The sequence below is a fragment of the Triturus cristatus genome, chromosome 3_2, assembly GCF_964204655.1.
Source record: "Triturus cristatus chromosome 3_2, aTriCri1.1, whole genome shotgun sequence".
Taxonomy (NCBI): Eukaryota; Metazoa; Chordata; class Amphibia; order Caudata; family Salamandridae; genus Triturus; species Triturus cristatus.
Genome location: NC_140584.1, coordinates 155,862,096 through 155,883,620, shown reverse-complemented (window position 1 = coordinate 155,883,620; position 21,525 = coordinate 155,862,096).

The window sequence follows — 21,525 nt, the reverse complement described above, 5'->3', positions numbered from 1 at the left end:
ATAAGTCAGTGGTTTGTTGTTATTGCACGAGTAAGACTCTAGTTATAAAATTGATTGGCAGCAAAAACGGAATACAAACCATGAAAATGAAATTGCATTGCATTATTTTAATGCTGAAACTAATGGAAATGAAATTTTTATCGTTTTGATGAACTGCTGCACTTTTGAGTACTTTGTTTATTTTTACTAACGAAGGCAATACTTAAGGGTAAAGAAAATAATGGCGAATTATGAAATTGAAAAAGGCTGCAGAGCCAGTCGAAAAACGTTTTTGGGAGCCGTTAACCTTGAAAAGAGAAGTGCTGTAATATGTTTTCTGCCAATGTGTGCAAAAAAATAAGGTTTCACCAGTCTAGAGTGCCGGTTTTCTTTCAGATGGGAAAGGAAATGGTTGAAATATATATAGATATATATATTTATAAATATTTTTTCCAAGGGTTCTTCACCAATTACAGCCCCCCAATCCAAGGGCATGGAAGAAAACAGCACAGCCAGGTCACTGCATGTTAAAAGTAAGTCCTTTTTATTTTCATTTCAAGCCACCGACAGTGCAAAGAGAGGCCTACGCGTTTCGGCCTGAGCCTTCAACAGGGTCATAGAGCATATGTGTATAGACAAACCATTTAAAGGTTCCCTCCAAAATTGCCTCCACAATTTAAAGAGACACATATTCATTTTTTATATACATTTTCACTTTTTTTAAAACATTTTTTTCATTTTTTAACATTTGCTGCACTGTTAAATCAATAGACTAGGTGAGATGCAGTAAGTTATTTGCTAGACCCACAGATTGTTATTTCAACTCTTTATTCATGTGGTGTTTAGTTCTTGCATGTTTTTCATTTTGTTTAGTTTATTGTTGCTTCCTAATTACAGTAAAGTACACATATATTAACAATTTACCTAATCACATCATTATGTGGGCCATTAATACTTAAAGAATGCCTCTAATAAGGATTGGTGAGAGGTTTACAAAGAAAAGGAGGCAGAAATGTACTACTAATGGGGTTATAAGGTATATGTACTATTCTTCATTCTGGTGAAGGTTCTGTTGAAGGGATTGATAGATTGTGCAAAGGTGTTCTAAATCTATTTGATAACAATGTTGTCTGATGACATCAAAGGGATAGGAAGGATAGAAAAGAATATATACACAGAGAAGAGGATACAAAAAGATATGCAAGGACGTAAGAAGATGTCAAAAGATATAAAAAGATGGATATGGGAAACTCTTCCTAAATTCCAAGCTATCTGTCTGTAAAGGATTATCTAACACATGTCAGAAGGTAATATCATTTTACCTATTTATATTATTATAATTTTAAAAAAAATAACATTCATCCGGGATTAATGAACAGTGCTTAGATATTTAAAGTGCTATTGTGCTGTAAACAAATACCAGGACCATATTCCTATCCATTAAAATGGTCTCATCCATGTTTAAGAATGGAAGAAAAAAGTGATATTTGTATTAACCCTAGATGGCATGGTGTTCAATTAATGAAAACTACCAGTTATCAAAAAGTGCAAAGTGTTGTAAACAATATAGATAGCAGCAGTAATTAATAACCTGGTTAAAAGTGTGGATATTCCCAGTTTCTAAAGTACTACATGCTAACAGATAGTCTAAGACAAAACATGAAAGACAAATATTTGTCTAAACATTGCTTAAAATGAAAAACATAGCCCTGGTAGTTCAAAATGTTCTGAAAATTCAAAATGTTCTGAGTTAGTGTAAGTTGATATTTGCATGGTAAATGTGCAGAAGAGTTTGCGTTTTCACAATATCCAATAATATCAATCCATATAATCGTTCATATCACAGTTATATATTGATTATATCTACTCCCCAATAAAAGTTAATATCTTTCCAAAACTGGTTCATCAGAAGTTTGTGAGAAATAGAAGGTATTAAAATCATCAGGCTAACACACCAAGAGCTCTATCAAACTCATGGGTTAAATCTGTGAGCAATCTTCCTTAAGGGCTATTGTTATATCAATAAAATGTTCTTAATATAAATGTCTCTATCTCCAGATGGTTTTGGATAAGAGCTACCAAGGGAGTAAATGCTCCTTATCAAGTCATTTTGAGATTCCAGCAGTTCTCAAGTGCTGATTTAAATGTGAATGTATAGTTCAGCATCAGTGTTTAACCCATTAGGGGTCTCTGTGCCCAGTAGGAGGATCTTTTTAGATTCTTCACATCGTAGTTCTAATTCTGTGTTACCTCCTTGTGGTTTTTTCTGCACATATTTAATACCATAGTATGTCATGTTTTCTTTCTTGCCATCATGTTTTTCCCATATATGCTCTGCCATGGCATATTGGTAGTCCTTATTGGTAATGGCTCTTAAGTGTTGCATGTGCGTTGTTTGAGCTTGTTGATGGTACTGCCCACATATTGAATCCCACATTGACATTCCAAACATAAACTACGGATTCTGTTTCACAAGTAATCTTCTCCTGCATCTTACTGTTCGAGCCATAGTTTTGTTTTCGCTCATATTTTTGCCATACCTGCAGGCCTGGAAAGGGTGCGTTTTAAGGCCCTGTGTATTGTGTGTAAGGCTCTGCAGGACATTGGCCCAGAATATCTTAAGCAGCAGCTGCAATGGTACCAACTTATAGGAACACTGCGCTCCACTGGGGCAAACTTGGTCTTAGTACCAACCACAAAAAAAGTTTCATGGGGCGGAAGGAGCTTCATAGAGTGTGCAGCAAGAGCCTATAACGATCTCCCCTTTTACTTGAGAAACTCCACGGATTTGTTAACTTTTAAGAAGCAACTGAAGACCTGGCTTCTTAACTTATAATCTGTGTCTTCATCTTAACGCCCAGAGAAAAGCAGTCAGCGCCAGGACACCCTTGGGTAACCAGCCGCGCTACAGAAATGCCAATAACATAACAGGCATTACATTTTGAACATTTAAAAAAACAGTGTGTAGTAGCTGGAAGCCATGTTGCTATGGTAGTCTGAGAGTCCACTGGTCTCACGTAGGAGCTTGTCAGAAGATCCCCCAATGAAGGTGATTTGCTGTATGTAACATTTGGTTTTTCAGACAGTACTTTCTTTAGATCCCTACCCATGAGTGGGATCTTCCAGTTGTTCCTGAGTATATTCCTTACTCTGGCAATTGATGTGGTATGGTTGGTTATAAACCTCACTTCTTGTTCACTTTTTCCTTTAGTCTGGTTCCGTTCTGTATTTGGTGTTAGTAATATTTCTCATTCCTTTGCACTGGCTCTACTCAGAGCATCTTTCAGAACTATGTCCGGGTAGCCTCTGTTCAAAAATCTCATATACATTTCTTTCGCTTGATGTTTAAAATCATCCTCCTCTGAAAAGCAACGTTTGACTCTTAAAAACTCCCCATATGGGAAACTCCATTTCAAAGGTAGAGGGTATCCACTATGGAGTATACTGTTGTATAGCACTGAGTATACTGTTGGTACTGGTAGGTTGGTACCGGTAGGCTTTCTGTACATTTTACTGCAGATTTTGTTGTTTGTGTTAATGTATACTGTGGTGTCCAAGTAATTAATATACTGATCTTTTATGTCAAATGTGAACTGAAGATTAAATGCATTCTGAGTCAATGATTTCAGGAAGTTTTCCAAATCCACTCTCCCCCCTACTCATATTAGGAAGAGGTCATCAATGAATCAGACCCACAGTATTATCTGTTCCATCTTCTCTTTGTTTGACTCTTTCCATACTACCTCTGCTTTCCAGAGCCCCATGAATAAGTTAGCATAGGTCGGGGCAAATGATATCCCCATGGCTATCCCCTGGGTTTGGAGATAGAACTTGTTATTAAAAATGAAGACATTATGATGCAAATAGAAATCTATCATTTGCATCAACATGTCTGAATGTTCCAACAAGGAGACTGAACGTGTTCGTAAAAAATATCTGCAGGCCTCCATGCCATCGTGATGTTGGATTGAAGTGTACAATGACACTAGGTCCACAGTAGCCAAAAGATAGTTTGGTTTCCATTGGAGCTCACTGATCCTATTGAGGAAATCTTGTGAATCACGTAGATAAGATGGTAGGTTTTTACCATGGGGGAAAAGAAAAATATCTATAAATCTTGATGTGTTTTCCAATAGAGCTCCAATTGAACTGACTATCAGTCCGCCTGGCGGGTTGTTTAGATCTTTGTGCACATTTGGTAAAAAGTAGATGGTTGGGGTTATCGGATGAGATGTATTTAGATAGTTGTATTCATCCACATCTAGACAGTCTTGCAATTTTAAAGAGAATTGAGCCATATGAGCTTGGATGGGGTTGTCTGGGAGTATTCTGTAATGTTTTTTATTTTTAAGTTGTCTGTTGGCTTCAGTTAAGGATTGTTGCGATCTCATGATCACACTATTTCCCCCTTTGTCACTGGGTTTTATAATGATGTTTTTATCATTCTGTAAATCCCTCCATTCCTTTTTCGTTATATTCTGTTTGGCCCATTGTTTTCTCTTATCTGATCTGCTGGCCTCTGTTGATACCATGTTTTTTAGTTCATCTGTCACGATTTCATAAGACAGATCAATTTTATTGCCAACAGGTAACTGGGGGCAGAATTTGTACTTAGGTTTACACCCACTTTTGGATGTCATATCTGTTGGAATTTCAAGGTATTCACATAGATCAGTCTGATAGCAGTACAATGGGGGTGCTTTGCATTCCTGATGCTTCTCTTTCCAGACATGTTAGAGATTTTAATGTACCAAGATCATTGGCTGTAATAATGGACGGTTCCATACTGAGTTTTCTTAGAATCCCATTCCTTATTTTTCTGTAGAAAATGTTTTTTCGGTTTCACCTTCCTAGTGAATTTATAAAAGTCTATTCTTGTGCCTACAAAGTCAAAGCCCGCATTGGGGCAGAACCGGAGTCCTTTGTTTATAAGGGTCCTATGGTTCTCATCAATTATTTTCTTGGAGAGATTGATGACCAGATTATTGTCTTGTCCTTTTGCTTTTATTAGCGCTTCTTGTTTTGTGTTCCTCTTCCTCTTTTTGTACATCCCATTTGATCTTCTAGTTTTGCGGGGTTTTCCTGGGTCATGTTTGGTTTTCCACTTACTTATTGTTTTGTTGTCATCTGGAAGAGCCTCATTTCCCCTGAAAAATCCAGCCTGGGCAAAGGTGTTGTAGGCTCCTTCTCCCCCTAACATGCTTCGGAACTCTCCACACTTGAGGTAGCTGACCTAATGTCAGTGGTATTGATTGCTGCAGTTTGTTTGACATATAGATAGTCGAATTTTCTAGCAAACATGTATATATTTGTTCAGCATAGTCTCTCTTGTCTCTGTTAAAAACTGTTACTTTTTTTTATTCCACTTCCTCTTCGTGTTTCTCCAATTTCTTTTCCATTTTCAATAATGCGTTCTTCACATCTTCTCTGTCTTGCATAGTTTCCAGAACATCCTCAAGTTCTTTTATCCTCGCGACATCTTTTGTTAATTTTCAGTCTGCGTGTGTGATTAGTGTCCGCATTAGTTTATTGGAGCATGTCATTGTGTCTTCCTGCCATTGTTTTGACAGTTCATTGTCTAGGTCACCCAGAGTTGGTAACACAAAGATTCTTAGACCTCTCAGTATCCTCTCACATTCTAAATAGTTCTTTAATGTGGTCATCTCCCACCATTTATTTATCTATGTTATCCTTGTTTGTTCCAATTCTCTTACTAATTTCAGGGGTGATGTATCCATTCTCTGTTGGTCTCCGCTACTTGCTGTTTGGTCTTTATGGAAGAGTTCTTTGGCTTTTAGTTCCCTCTTGACACGTCGATCCATCATGATTTCAGTTAACAATTTTTACTTCCAATCGTCGTTTTGAGGAAATATGAATTTTTATGATCAATTGTGTCCCCTATCTTAGACCCCAACGGCTCCATGTACGTGCTACAAGTACATGTATGTTCCCTCCACTTCCAGCTATGAAGACGCAAATACATATGCGTCCAACGTTAACATGTCCTCTTTCAGATCCACCATGAATGGGTCGAATATTCCGTTCCTAAGTATGCCTTGCCACCGTCTTTATATGGTGCACCTTTCACGTTTTTCAGCTCTGGCGAGTTAGGCCCTGAATTCTGCCATCGAGCCTTTTCCTGCCTTCTGCCTCTGAATGCTCCAGCCTGGACCTGCATCTGTATCCATGACCTTTGTCTTACTCCCTGCGCGGCTAACGGTGCCTGGCCCGGCCTGTTGCCTGCCAAGACTGTATTTTGCCTTCAAGTTATCTGCTCCGCTCCTCGAGAAATACATTCCTGTCTAGTAGTTTAGGTAAACATCCTTCCAGCTACAGAGCAAAGGGCCCGGCCTTACTGTCTCCGTGCAAGTAATTCATAGCTCCTGTTACCATGGTAGGCCCATGCCCACTCACATCTCATGTAGACACGTAGACGCTTATACACGCACTAGCAGTCAGTATAGGATAGCCTCTGCCTGAGAGACCTTTCCTTCCAGATAATACAGTTCCTTAAACACAAGATATTAGATACGATTTGGGATTAGGTTGTTCTGACATCCCAGACTTCTGTCTCCTCATGTAGGGCTAAATGTCAAGTCCCCTTCACCCTCCAGTTACACGTCAATCACACGTCATGCCGCTGCACGCGCATCTCTGCCATATATTTCTGCTGACCTTGCAGGATTCTCTTATGGATCCACCCACCTGTGACATCCTTATAATGACGTTTCTAGTACACGCCCTTATGCACGCCTATTGTAACGCCTTTTTTCATTACGTATGTGTATTCTTATCTCTCCTCTCAGCTGTTACGCCTCCTGCATCTGTCTTTACTGTAATGCATTGACTATATATATGACAACCTGTCAATAAAGTATTGCCTATCCCTTCCCGAACCTTCGTGGTGACGGAATCCGATTGCCTGGTTCGAACCAATTCCTTTGTAAGGAATAAATCCCCTTTTAAAACCTCAAATACCACGGATTCTGCTTCTTATTTTTACTGAGTTATTCTTATTGAACTTTACCGCATAAATTAAGTCTAGGTAATTTAAATTTACCACATAATTGGCGACCGAACAGGGACATTCTGTAACCGGTGATCCATGTCTCTAAATACGTAGTGACCTTTAAAGTCACGCAAAAATAGTCGTACCCCTTCCGGGGAACAACATATTACAGCTCCTAGAGCTTTCAGTGTCTTTATACCTAACAAGTTTTCTGGGCATGATTTTGTAAGCAATAAATCTGTAGTCCGTGTCAATGGACCAACTGCAAGAGGAAGAGGTTGCGATACTTCATTAACAATAGGCTTTCCTGAAAAACCAAGGGAAACATTCTGTGAGCCTGAGAGGGGTGCCCCTGGAACCTCGTCGTGACTTATAGTTGTTCTGCTTGCCCCTGTATCAATTAGAAACTTTCTGTCTTTCCCTAATACTTGACTATGTACATAAGGACCCTCTTGATCTACAGGAACCTCAATAAGGGGTAAGCCAACTTCCCTCTCTAGGCTGTTTCATGTGTATCGCTGATAATCGGGATAGTCATTTTGTGCATACTGGTACATCTGGTGTGTCGTGTTTTGTGTTGCGGCACTAGGCTGTGGTACTGCTACAGTCTGTCGTGAAGCTTGCATAGGCTGTACATTCTGAGGTATTTGTTGTTGGATCTGATCCTGTCTAGGTGGACGCGGTCTCTCCTTGGTTTTACCCGTAGAGATATTGTGTTTCAGAACTGCACAATCGTTTATATAATGACCTGGCTGTTTACAATAGTTGCATGTCCCTTTAACAGGAACCGCTGAATTACTGGACTGTGTCGCACCCTTTTTATGACCGTCAGCTGGAACTGACTGGGTGACGAGCATTTTCATTTTCGTGTCTTTCATACGTCTTTGTTCGTGTTCTTGTTCTTCTCTAATTCTATTCTGGTGGTACTGTAACATTTGTAACATTTGTGACGGGGTATTAGCTTGCCAAGAGCTCTCGACTTTCAATACTCTGTTCTTAACCTGGGGCAAGGAATTCTCGACTAATTTTGTTACAAAAAGATGTGGATATGAATCGCTACTTGCTTTCAGACCGCTATTAATACCAAAACATTTTTCAAATCGGGAATAAAAATCACTAGTGTCTTCATCGGGTTTCTGTTTGCAGGCTGAGATTGCACCCCAGTCTTCCTTTTTCGTAGTTAATAAACGTGGCAATACTTGTACTAATAATCCTGGTAATGCTTTCGTTTTGTCCCCAAGCCCTAGGCCTGGAGTTCGGGAATTTTCTTCGTTTTCTAATGCAGTCCAATCAATCTTTTGCTCTCCCACCTCCCATTCTTTTTCTTTGAGTTTCTCGTAAATACCGGCAGGCAATAATACTTTTAATATATTCATAATGTCAGGATAGGCATAATCACCCATGAGTAACATGTCTTTTATTTCACGGTGGAAACCTGCTGGATCTCTGTCATGGCTGGGCACTAATTTTTTCATTTCCAATAGTTCTATTTTAGTTATAGGCGTGTACACAAACACGCGTCTAAAAGTATTATCATCATTTCTAACTGGGTGCACTTCGCGTAAGGGATTCTGTCTGTCTATGTAATACATTTTTCTTTCCATGGAGGGAGCTGGATCAAGCTCTGGACACAGAAAGGCACTGTATCTGTGCCGATATTCTAGAATTACTTTAATTAGATCGGTACCTAGACCTCTCCATTTCTTCATGAGTAGTTCTATCAGTATATCAGGTAGGGGACCAGGATCGGAGTGTTGGCCTTTATACAATATAAGGAGGTGTTGTATCATGTACATACCAGCTAAACGCTGTTCGTCTGGTGAAAGATTCAAAAACGTGTGTGCTAGCGCGTCATCACTATATTTATCAGAACTGTCAGCCCATTGTACTGCTGACCTGGCTAATTCTTGTTCATCCATAGAATCGAGTACATGGTACCCCATTCGTTCTTGAAGTATTTAATCAGTAGCCTGAAATAAGTGTTCAGGGGTCTTTGGATTTGACATGGCTGCTTGAAAAATTCTCTTACTTTCTGGACGTATCGGACGCATTGAATTATTAAAGGATCTTCCCTTACCTACGTAAGCTATCATTTCTCTAGCTGGTAGTTGTAATTGTCCTGTTGTCGTTTCTAGTTGTTCCTCCTCCCCCGAGGATTCAGTCTTATCTGCATCTATTTCTCTTTCAGGCTGTTCTCTATCACATATTTGTTCTACTGTTTTTCGGATCCTTCGGTACATATTTTCTATACTATTCTGTTTATCATGTTTTCCGTCTGCTATATTCTGACCCCATTTGTTAAGTGCTTTCATTTCTTCCGGGTCTACACCTGGCCTATCTCTGTGTCTTATCAGGCAGTTTATGAAGAAGCGTAACAACAGTTTTTGCGTGTCCACTTTCTGGTATGCCATGGCCTCGCCAATACTTTCAGGACCTTGCCCTGTTTGGACAAAGTGATATATTTTGTCTAGATGATCAATCATTCCTGGTAGTATCATTAAATAGTTCGCAACTCGTCGTAGACGTACTGATGATAGCATCATTCTGTCATCTTTACCGGGTACTGGATCATATCTACAGTCTGTAAGAGGCTCTTTAAGTATGTCGTAATTCGCTGTTTGAGGTGTACGTTGGTGTGCTAAATCCCTATAAGTCAATCGACGCGCTGATGGCGGCGTATGAAAACCTCCTGTCGCACCTCCTGAGGTGCCAGGTCCAAAAGGATTCGTTGGGTGTAAGGTAGGGAGAATAGGTGCAGGAAGGAGTGGAGGAACGGGCGGAAGGTTTTGAACGGAAGGAGGAGTATGTTGCTGCAGAAGTGGGGGCAGATTATCTCGGGGTCGAGCGCCGTTAGCAGGTGGTGTGCGTGGCGGCGGAACATTAACATATTCGGGGGCTGCATCGTCTAAATAGGAAGAAAGGAAAATGTCCTTTGCGGTCTTGTGGTGCAATTTAGTCGGAAGCAATGGAGATGGCAGATCTTTTGGTACTTCCAGGGTGGCCTTAGGTAAACCCTCGGCCAGAAGAGGATACATACCATTCATAAGAGTGTTTCGTTGTCTGTCTATTTGTTCTGCTTTTACTCGGATACCTTCCTCAATTAATACGTTTTCTCGGGCTTTGTCTGAATCCTCCCTACTTTTCTCTTCTTTTCTGAGCGCTTTCTCTGTGCGTCTATGCGATTCTTTACGCCATAATTCAATGGCATCTTTCTGTGACTGTCTGGCTTTCTTTTTCCATAATGCTTCTTCTACTCTCATGATGCAATCTGCATCCCATGTCCCAGCAGTGGGCCATCTCTGATTCTCTGCTAAATCCTTGGTGTAGTCCACCCACAAATCGAGATATAATACGGCATCTAGGCCATGTTTATGGTACATAAAGTACCCTGGAGTGTCCCTAGGTGGAATGGGAACGGCTTCCTCGAGTATCCCTTTTCTAGTTTTTATCTGTCTTAATTTTGAGAATAACTGCATCTTAAACCTTGCTACTTGATTCTTACTCGGACTTGAACACAATTAATACAATGAACACAGTAATGAAGATCGAACAATCACTCATACCACGACATTTAAAACATATTAAAACGTTTTAAAACGAACAATGATAATTAGAATAAAACTAACTAGCTGCATAATACTAGATGTACTGCTAAACAGTACAGATACACTGCTAAAACAGTGCAGACCGGATCTGTGTACCCAAACCCGTCTTGACCGGCACAAACCAATGCGCACGTCTAGATGCGTCCCCAGCAACGGTACTCACCGGGAAGCACGGAACGGAACAGAAGGCCTCGGAAACTCTGGACTGGACTAGACCAGACTGGACTGGACTCGACTCGTGACGTAGGTACTTCGGAACTGAACTTCGGAACCTGGTGGGCCTCTGTATACCTCGGATCTTGCTCTCTCAGCTAGGCTCTGGTCGGGATCCTCCGCACTCCTCACCGCCTCATCTGGGTGTTGATCGCAGCCTCAGTCACCTCCGTTGGCCTGAGGGAGGTACAGGAAATCCTGCGGGTACGTGTAGTTGTCCGTCCGGCTGTGGCAGGGGACCGGGTCTGCAATGCACCTCCGGCGCGTGGGGTGGGGGAGGAGTCCCTGTTCGGGCGCCAATTATGTGAGAAGTTGGGTGGCCTCTCTCTCGCCAGAGGACTCCGAAGCTGCAATTCTGTGTTCAGCAAGTTGTGTACCTTGGGCACTTGCTGTCCAAAGGGGGGAGACAGCTCACACCTGACCGCATCCAGTTAATTGTAAACATGTCACCACCCAAGACACAAAAGGAGGTGCGGGCCTTCATAGGCCTCACTTCGTACTGTAGACAATGGATTCCCCAATATGCATTTCTAGTAAAGCCACTCATTCAGTTGACAACCCAGGAGGCAGCGACTTCGACTGTCCTCCCTTGGACTCAGGAACATACACAAGCTTTTGAAGACTTAAAGAAAGCCTTATGTCAAGCACCTGTTTTAGCGACACCATGTTACAGTAAGCCTTTTACACTTTTTGTTACAGAACGCGAAGGTACTGCCTTGTCAGTACTCACTCAGGAACAAGCAGGTTCACACAAGCCGTGTGCTTATTTTTCTAGCACATTAGATCCAGTAGCCCAGGCTCTGCCTACGTGCCTGAAATCAGTCGCAGTGACAGCTTTAGCGATCAGACAAAGCGATTCCATAGTATTAGGACATCAATTGACAGTGCAAGTTCCACATTCCGTGGAAGTTCTTTTAAACCGAACACAGACCCAGCACTTGACTATAGCACGACTGACAGGTTATGAATTAACATTGTTTCAGCCACACATAGAAATCAGACGCTGTAGTACATTAAATCCTGCCACACTTTTGCCATTAAGTGGAACAGACCCATTGGCACATGATTGTATTGAAGTCATTACTATTACGACGAAACCCAGACAAGACTTGACAGACATTCCATTACCAGATCCAGACCTGACACTTTATGTGGATGGTTCATGCATGAGAACAAGTACAGGAGAGTTAGTGGCCGCTTACGCAGTCACGACAGACACCGAAGTTATTGAAACAAATTGTATTGACACCTTGTCAGCTCAAGCAGCAGAGCTCATCGCTCTGACACAAGCCTGTATTCAAGCCAAAAATAAGAGAGTCAACATATACACAGATTCACGTTATGCATTCGGAGTTGTACACGACTTCGGAGTCCTCTGGCGAGAGAGAGGCTATTTAACTTCTCACGGTGCCAACATTCAACACGGTCCCCTCATTCAGCTCTGTTAGATGCAATACATCTGCCTACTTCGATATCTATCATGAAGTGCAAGGCCCATACAAAAGTCACCGATATCATTTCCCAGGGTAACGACCTAGCAGACCGAACAGCTAAGCAAACAGCACAGAATCGAACTCATGCAACTGACTTGACAAAGACAATAGTTCCGACATCGACACACTGCATGACAGTTAGGGATCCCGCCCTTGATGTAATTGACATACAGACTCATGCTACACCAGAGGAAATCAAGAAATGGACTGAACTAGGAGGGATCCAAACAGATCAGGGATGGATGACGAAGGGAAAATCTACATGGTTTCTCCCCGACTCCATGGTTCAAGTTATCATTAACACAATACATAGTCCAGCGCATCTAGGAGAGAAAGCTATGTTAGACAGTATTCAAAACATTTGGTTCAATAAACACTTACGAGCAGCAGCCAAACAGAAAGTGCGTACTTGTATGATTTGTTGTCAGTTCAACCCAGGTAAAAGCATTCCTGTAGAGCAAGGTGGATTTCAACCTCCCGATCATCCTTTTGAAGTCCTCCAGATGGATTATATCCAGATGGAACGTTGTCGAGGATTCAAATATGTCCTCGTAGTTGTATGCGCACTTTCTCGTTGGACAGAAGCATATCCAGTCCCAGATTACACTGCCCCGACCACTGCCAAGCAGCTGGTTCGAGAATTCTTCCCACGGTATGGTTTGCCCCGTATCGTGTACTCAGATAACGGTCAGCCGTTCTCATCCGAGCTAATGAAACACATTACACTCCTGTTAGGCTATCAGTGGAAATTCCACTGTGTCCGGCATCCCGAGGCAGCAGGTCTCGTGGAGCGTCATAATCAGACTCTGAAAATACGACTTTCTAAAATCTGTAGAGAGAAAGGCGTTGACTGGATAGTAGCCTTATCAGTTGCGCTCTTTTACATGAGAATGATAGCACATTCTCGAACAGGGCTATCCCCGTACGAGGTGGTCTTCGGTAGGCCACCAAATATGTGGGGGACGCCTATACCTCGTAAAATCACTGATGTTGATTGTAATATGCTGACAGATTACCTTGCTTCCTTGATGTCTGCACTACAATCTTGCCGTTCACAGGTAGCTGCAGCCTTTCCCGACAACACCGAGGTGAAGCCCCATGAAGTGGTTCCCGGAGATTTTGTGTTTATAAGAAATTTCGACAGGAGGAGCCCGCTGGAGCCTCGCTGGCAAACGCCGAAATTAGTACTTCTGACCACGAGGACAGCAGTGAAGATTGAGGGTCGCAAGGGTTGGCTACACTCGAGCCACATCAGGAAATTTCACGGACTGCCTTCTGATTTGAACTCTCAGCCCTGCCCTCCTCCACAGACTGACTCAAAACTCCCCCTGGTCGAGAAAACTGCTTCCCAGGAATATAAACTGAAACTAAGGTCTAGCAAGTCAGACAATTTAATTGTTTAAGTCCTCTCCTAGGTGAATCGGTTAAATTAGTCTCTGACATGTATCCTCTAGACCGAAATCGAGAGAGAGATAGACAGAAACAGCTCAAGAAACGTGCATATTGTAAATCACTTCGTAGTCACTGTATAGTGACATTATTGATTATGTTTTTTCTAAATCTTCTGATTATTGCTGCAAGTATACTGTTGCACATATACTACCCTATTTTCAAGCGTGCACATTCTGCTTTCAATGTTACTGCCGAACACTCTTTTAGCGAATTACCTCCGCATGAATTGTCCTACAGATTTGCGCTGCGCAACAACACATTCATTAGTATGTTACATCACTCCCATCAGGCCAACAACGCTACAAATTGTTGGATATGTGGCCGACTCCCTCCCTACCAGAAATACAAGGGAGTTCTGCCCCTCTTTCCGTATCCATTCACACACAATGGTTCCTGTGGTGCATGGTTTAGTTTGATTAATTCTTTAGATTCAAATACCGTAGTTTACCAGAGCAACTGGGTATGGGGAAACCTGAACTTAGTTTTGCTTAAAGCCTGCTACCCTAACAAGGAGGGACTTCCCAAAAGGACAGGAACTGATCTAGAAAATGAAGTATATGGATTAGGTAACTTTACACTTAACCTCATGATTCTGAATGTTGAATCCGAAGCTGCACCAGTCTTGCCTGCTATGTCAGTTTTACCAGTCAAAGGTGAATTATGTGTAAGAAAGAATGGTTCAGTACACCTGGGTCATAGTAAATGTACTACTGTGATCGAATTCAGTGATCAAGGCAAGTCTACATTTAGAGCTTCCCGTCATTCCTACTTCATTTGTGGTCATACCGCATATATACGTTTACCTCTAGATTGGGATGGTACCTGTTACATTGCATTCCTTCTGCCACCTGTTTTCCTAGCCCCTCCTGATTATCATAGAAACACCCATCTAGTACACAATAGACCCCAGAGAGATCTTCCGATTGTCGACTACACTGAAACGGCATGGGAACAATACACAGACTTCAATAAAGGTCTCTTTCCCTACATAGGTGTTGTCTCTGATAGTAAACTGATACGTAAATTAACCAGAACCCTTGAAGCAGTAGTGAATGAAACTACCTCTGCCCTAGGCAACTTAACAGAGGAGCAGTCTGCGATGCGGATTGTTGTTCTCCAAAATCGTCTTGTCCTTGACGTCATCCTGGCCGATAGGGGCGGAGCCTGTAGAGTCATCGGATCGAGTTGCTGTGTTTTCATTCCAGAAAACGCGCCATCAGTATATAAAGCCATAACTCGTCTTCATAAGATTGCAAGTCAGATACACCAGAATCCAGGCACCTGGACGTGGTCCGGTTGGTTCTGGAGCGTGTTGTCAGCCTGGGGATGGAAAGTCCTATCCTTCCTAGGTATTGCCCTTCTCATAGTATTCAGTTGCTGCCTATGTCTACAATGTGGGCCAGCGATTTGCGGCCTGTGTGCCACATCATGTATTCCACACTCAAGTTCTCATTCAAGATCCCGTAAGAAGAAAGAAGAGCAAATGATGTTACATGAACAGATTGATGGATTCCTGAGGATCGATATATCATGAAGGGTCCGTAGGGGACAAGGAGGGAATGAGGAAATATGAATTTTTATGATCAATTGTGTCCCCTATCTTAGACCCCAACGGCTCCATGTACGTGCTACAAGTACATGTATGTTCCCTCCACTTCCAGCTATGAAGACGCAAATACATATGCGTCCAACGTTAACATGTCCTCTTTCAGATCCACCATGAATGGGTCGAATATTCCGTTCCTAAGTATGCCTTGCCACCGTCTTTATATGGTGCACCTTTCACGTTTTTCAGCTCTGGCGAGTTAGGCCCTGAATTCTGCCATCGAGCCTTTTCCTGCCTTCTGCCTCTGAATGCTCCAGCCTGGACCTGCATCTGTATCCATGACCTTTGTCTTACTCCCTGCGCGGCTAACGGTGCCTGGCCCGGCCTGTTGCCTGCCAAGACTGTATTTTGCCTTCAAGTTATCTGCTCCGCTCCTCGAGAAATACATTCCTGTCTAGTAGTTTAGGTAAACATCCTTCCAGCTACAGAGCAAAGGGCCCGGCCTTACTGTCTCCGTGCAAGTAATTCATAGCTCCTGTTACCATGGTAGGCCCATGCCCCCTCACATCTCATGTAGACACGTAGACGCTTATACACGCACTAGCAGTCAGTATAGGATAGCCTCTGCCTGAGAGACCTTTCCTTCCAGATAATACAGTTCCTTAAACACAAGATATTAGATACGATTTGGGATTAGGTTGTTCTGACATCCCAGACTTCTGTCTCCTCATGTAGGGCTAAATGTCAAGTCCCCTTCACCCTCCAGTTACACGTCAATCACACGTCATGCCGCTGCACGCGCATCTCTGCCATATATTTCTGCTGACCTTGCAGGATTCTCTTATGGATCCACCCACCTGTGACATCCTTATAATGACGTTTCTAGTACACGCCCTTATGCACGCCTATTGTAACGCCTTTTTTCATTACGTATGTGTATTCTTATCTCTCCTCTCAGCTGTTACGCCTCCTGCATCTGTCTTTACTGTAATGCATTGACTATATATATGACAACCTGTCAATAAAGTATTGCCTATCCCTTCCCGAACCTTCGTGGTGACGGAATCCGATTGCCTGGTTCGAACCAATTCCTTTGTAAGGAATAAATCCCCTTTTAAAACCTCAAATACCACGGATTCTGCCTCTTATTTTTACTGAGTTATTCTTATTGAACTTTACCGCATAAATTAAGTCTAGGTAATTTAAATTTACCACAGTTTGTTTGTTATCTGTGGAACAATAAGCGTTGTTGTCCTTTCTGTCCTTTTTCTTTTCAGTATTCTTAATTGATGTTACTATCTAAACTTGTTCCAAGGATAGTTCCTCTTTTTCGTACTTTATAATACAATAGTTTTCCTCACGAGGCTGACAATATTTTCGGGCAGGCCAGTATAGTAAATATTGACTGGTCAGATCTTATTCAGTTACCACTTTGTTGCATTCTGTGTTGATTCACAGATGCCCCCTATGAATAACCCGATTTGTCCTCCTTAAACAGTATGCATCAACTGCCTTTCCTACTGCTGCAGTATGGATCTTATGTTTAAATTCAGTTGCTTTGTCGAGATGTGGCGGTTTTTATCAATAAAGATATCTTTAGGACAAAAAAACACTGGCTTTGTGAAAACCTGATCTCGAATCTGCTCGTGAGTCTTCATGCTAAGAAGTATGTTAAACACTTGCCGAGAGATACAGTGTATCGGCACGATTAGACGTTTCCCATAACTCAAGCGAAAAACACACTTCATTCATCTCACGGGCTCCACCACTGTGATACCACTCATGTTATTGCTTGTAAGATCGCGGCACCGGAAAGGATTCCCGCGGCCCTATCAAGGCTTTGACTCGCCGGCACGCCTCCTCTGAGGCGCACACCGTGCAAGCGCCAACCAGGTGCCGGAACACAGCGGGTGTCCTCCCTCTTACCATCAATATTTCCTTTCTTCAGCTTTTCACAGCTTGACGTGGTAAAGACAAGGCTCCTGGGAAGTCTCCTTTGGGTCAAAACGAAGCCAGTCAGAGAGACCCGTCTCCTGCAGCTGGTGCTTGTTTGTGTGTGGGCTGGCAGCACACCATGGAATCCAAGGGTTATTCACCAATTACAGCCCCCCAATCCAAGGGCATGGAAGAAAACAGCACAGCCAGGTCACTGCAGGTTAAAAGTAAGTTCTTTTTATTTTCATTTCAAGCCACCGACAGTGTAAAGAGAGACCTACGCGTTTCGGCCTGAGCCTTCAACATGGTCATATAGCATATGTGTATAGACAAACGATTTAAAGGGAAAGTTACCTCAAAAATTACTTCCACAAATACCCATTTTTATATACATTTTCACTTTTTTTTATTTTCAATATTTTAACATTTGCTGCACTGTTCAATCAATAGAGTAGGTGAGAGGCAGTACGTTATTTGCTAGACCCACAGACTGTTTTTCCAACTCTTTATTCATGTGGTGTTTAGTTGTTGTATGTTTTTCATTTTGTTTAGTTTATTGTTGCTTTCTAATTACAATTATATATATATATATATGTATATACTTACCTGCGAAATACTAACATTTTCACGTTAAAGTCATGCGTGGTAAAGGTATTTTCAATGCAAACAAATTTGTGGTAAAGACATTTGTGGAAAGACACATTTGTTGTAATGGACTAGTTATAAAGGCTGCTCCCTTGATCCAATACCCTTTCCCAGGGCAGTAGGGTATCTCTCCCTGAATTTGGCATAGGTTTCTACAGACTAGTCCTCCACTGTTCCTCAGGGACTCTGTGCTTCTCTAGGGCCATGTCATAGACCTCAAATCACTTATCAGTGTCATCCCCCACCACATAGCTAGGCACCAAGTCTTCAGGAATGTGGACTCTTTTAGCTCTTCATGGCACTTCTTTATAACTGCAACCAGTCTCGCTGGACTCTGTGAGCCTTTAAGCCCTCGAGTTCAGTTTCTTCTGACTCATGTAAACATCCACCAACATGTTCTTCTCCTCCACAACTAGTTTTTCTTCTCAGCCTTTTGCCCTTACAGGTCTTCTTATGCTTCAGCCCCTTTCTCCTCCTAGGCCCTCTTTGCAGCTGCTTCTGCTTTCTTTTACTCTATGGTCAGAGTGGCCAGTTGCAGCCTCTGGTCCCTTTCAGCCCTCCTGTCCTCCACCTCCACAGGGGATAGGTTACGGGATGACACACTGCTTCATGCTCTGGATCCAGCAGGGGACCTCACTCATGTGGGCCCTCATTTCTCCTTTATTTCTGGGGCCATGGTCAAGAGGTTTGCCCCTCCTACATCATGTCATCCTCCTCTTCCACAGCATCCTGATGCTCCTCCTGTAATGTAAACTGGAGTCATAGGGCCACCTCCCAGGCTGAGGGCTATCTAGTTTTCAAGTTTCATGGAGCCTTTGCTAGCTGCAGTGCCTCTCCTAGAACAATGTTTTGAGCTCCAACACAGTGTAGGCATTAATGTTGCTGAGGTAACCTTCCATTTTACAGACAAATATCACAGGCACAAAGTATGGGGCAGGAATTGAATTTGGAAAAATGGGAATAAATTGGCAATCAAAAATCTACGAGAATGTTATAAAATACTCCTGCCAAGACTTGTACCTTTTGTGGTTGATGCACCGGCTGAGCAGTGCTGTGATGCAAAGCTGTGCATCGAGTCTGTGAAGCCACGAATCTGGAGCTGTGCGGTGATGCAAGACCTTGGTGTTGTCCTGCATCAGATCTAGTGAAGCCATCTCTCAGGAGCTGCGAGGTGCTGTAAAGTGAGGAACGGCACTGGTCTGCATTGCACCGCGTCAGTTCTAGCTAAGCCACTGGACAGGAGCTGCTAAGTGTTGCAATGCAAAGCCCTGCGTCTGTTTGTTCCACACTACATCGGATCCGGTGAAACTTTCAGTTGATCACAGAGGAGTGTACTCTGACTCCAGCTAAGGGTCCAGGACCTGAAGGACAGCACTTGGTGGGTTAGGACTCAATCCCACAGAGGCAAGCAGAGGGAACCAGTTCAGCCCCAGTTGGGTCTAGTCATCATGGAAACAGAAGAAGCCTCTGGAAGATTGGTGGGTCCCTATAGCTCAAACAGGAGGTCAGCCAACAGACCCTTTGAGTCACTTCTGAGGATCCTGGGTTCAAGGCAAGCAGGTCAAATCCTCCTTCTTCAGCATGACAGTCCACCTGAATCTTCCATAGGTCCAGGAGTGTTTGGATGAGAGGTTAATAAGTTAACCAGGTGCTAGTGTATGGGAGAGGTAGCCTTGCTACATGGCCTTCACTGTCAGGACATGTAAAACTATAAACTACATGTCCTACATTTTGTATATCAAGCACCTTGCCCAAAGAGCTTTGTAGAGCCTACCTCAGGGGTGACTTATAAGTATTTCCAGGTTGAACTGTCAGTTCAAAATTGCACCACAGTCTGCAATGGCAGGCCTGAGACATGTTTTACTACTTTGGTGGGAGGCACAATGAGTGTTGCAGCCCACTTGTAGCATTTAATTTACAGGCCATAGGTACAGGTAGTATTATATACTATGGATTTGTAAGTAAATTAAAGTTGCCAATTAGATGAATACCAACATATCCATGTTTACGGGAGAGAGCACAAGTACTTTACCACTAGTTAGCAAGTGTCCTAAAGCCACCAAAAATGGGTTTACTAAAAAACAGGGTAGTGCAGGCAAAAGATCCTTCGGAATTACGCCAAAGGTGTCAAGTCTAACACTAAACCATATGTCCACCAGGAATTCTGATGTTCTTTGGGTTGTGTTGTGTTGTTGGGTACTCTTCCTTCTCCAACTTAATCAGCAAAACATCTGGGTAAATCCTGAACAATGAACTGGTTGCTGAACCTTCAGATCAACTGCACAGTTGCGACCTGCTTCTGGACCATTAGAATGCTGCGGAAGGTCATTCATTTCATCCCTCTATCAGCACGCAAACAAGTAACCCTGGCACTGATCTCGTCGAGACTTGACTATTAGAACACACTTTCCCTTGATATTAACAAGACAGCAGAGACGAAGCTGCAATTGCTACAGAATGCAGCAGCAAGACTGACCTTAGACATCCCCAAACATCAGTCGGTCTCAGGAGAATAACTCAAACTCCACGGGCTACCCGTAAAAAAGGGCATTATGTTTAAGGCACTATGCATTGTTCACAAAGCCCTACACAACTCAGATCCGGCACAAATTAGAACAATGTTTTAATGGTATGTTCCCACTAGGAAACTTCGCTCAATGGACAGTAACTTGGTCATGGGCCTCAGATTTCATAAAACTAGATTGGGAGGAAGAGCATTTTTGATTGTGGCAGCTAAGCTCTGGAACTCGCTCCCCCGTCACCTGACCTCCCTGAATACCCATGCCATCTTCAGAAATGGCTTTTTACTCTACAATAAGGTTCTATATGTTATCTTGAACACCAAGCTAGTCTCCTTGCTTAGTCCCCTTGTCATGACTCTTCATTGACATGGGGCATATGTGCGCTCTATAAACCTTTTTCATTTTAATGATTTCATTTTATTTCACTTTATCAGTACTGTGTAGTAAAGGTGATAGAGGTCATGGTGATAGTGATGGTGAGTGTACTAGTAGTGTGATGTGGTGATAGTACTGTTGATGCTATGCTTGTGGAGGTTGTTCTGATGGTAGTATGGTAGTAGTGCGATGGTAATAGTGGTTGTCGTGATGCGGATAACAGTGGTGGTGATGGTAGTAGTAGTGATGATTGTGATCGTGGTAGTAGAGATGATTATAACTGTACTATTGGTGATGGTCTCAGCTGAAGTGAGTGTGATACTATTGGTAATAATGTTAGTACTTTAATAGTGGCAGTTGTGATGGTGGTAGGGCTGTTGGGGTTAGTGGCTATGCTGGAAGTGCTGGTAATAATGTTAGTAGTGGTTTTGACAGTGACAATGTTAATCGTGGTGGGGACAGTGGTCGCAGTGTGATGATAGATGTAATCGTGTAATAGTGGTACAGATGGTGTAAATAGTGGTGGTAGCACTGGTGATTGTGGCAATAGTGGTTATGCTGGTGAGGACGGCAATAGTGATATTGGGGATGGTGAAGAAAGAGGTGGTGGCAAGAATAGTGACAGTAAATGGTGATCATATTAAGGTTGGTGATAGTGGTGGTGGTTTTTATAATAATGGTGATACTAGTCACAGTAGTGTAGATGTTTTGATGCTGGTGTTGAGTGAGGTTTCAGTAGGGAAAGTATTGT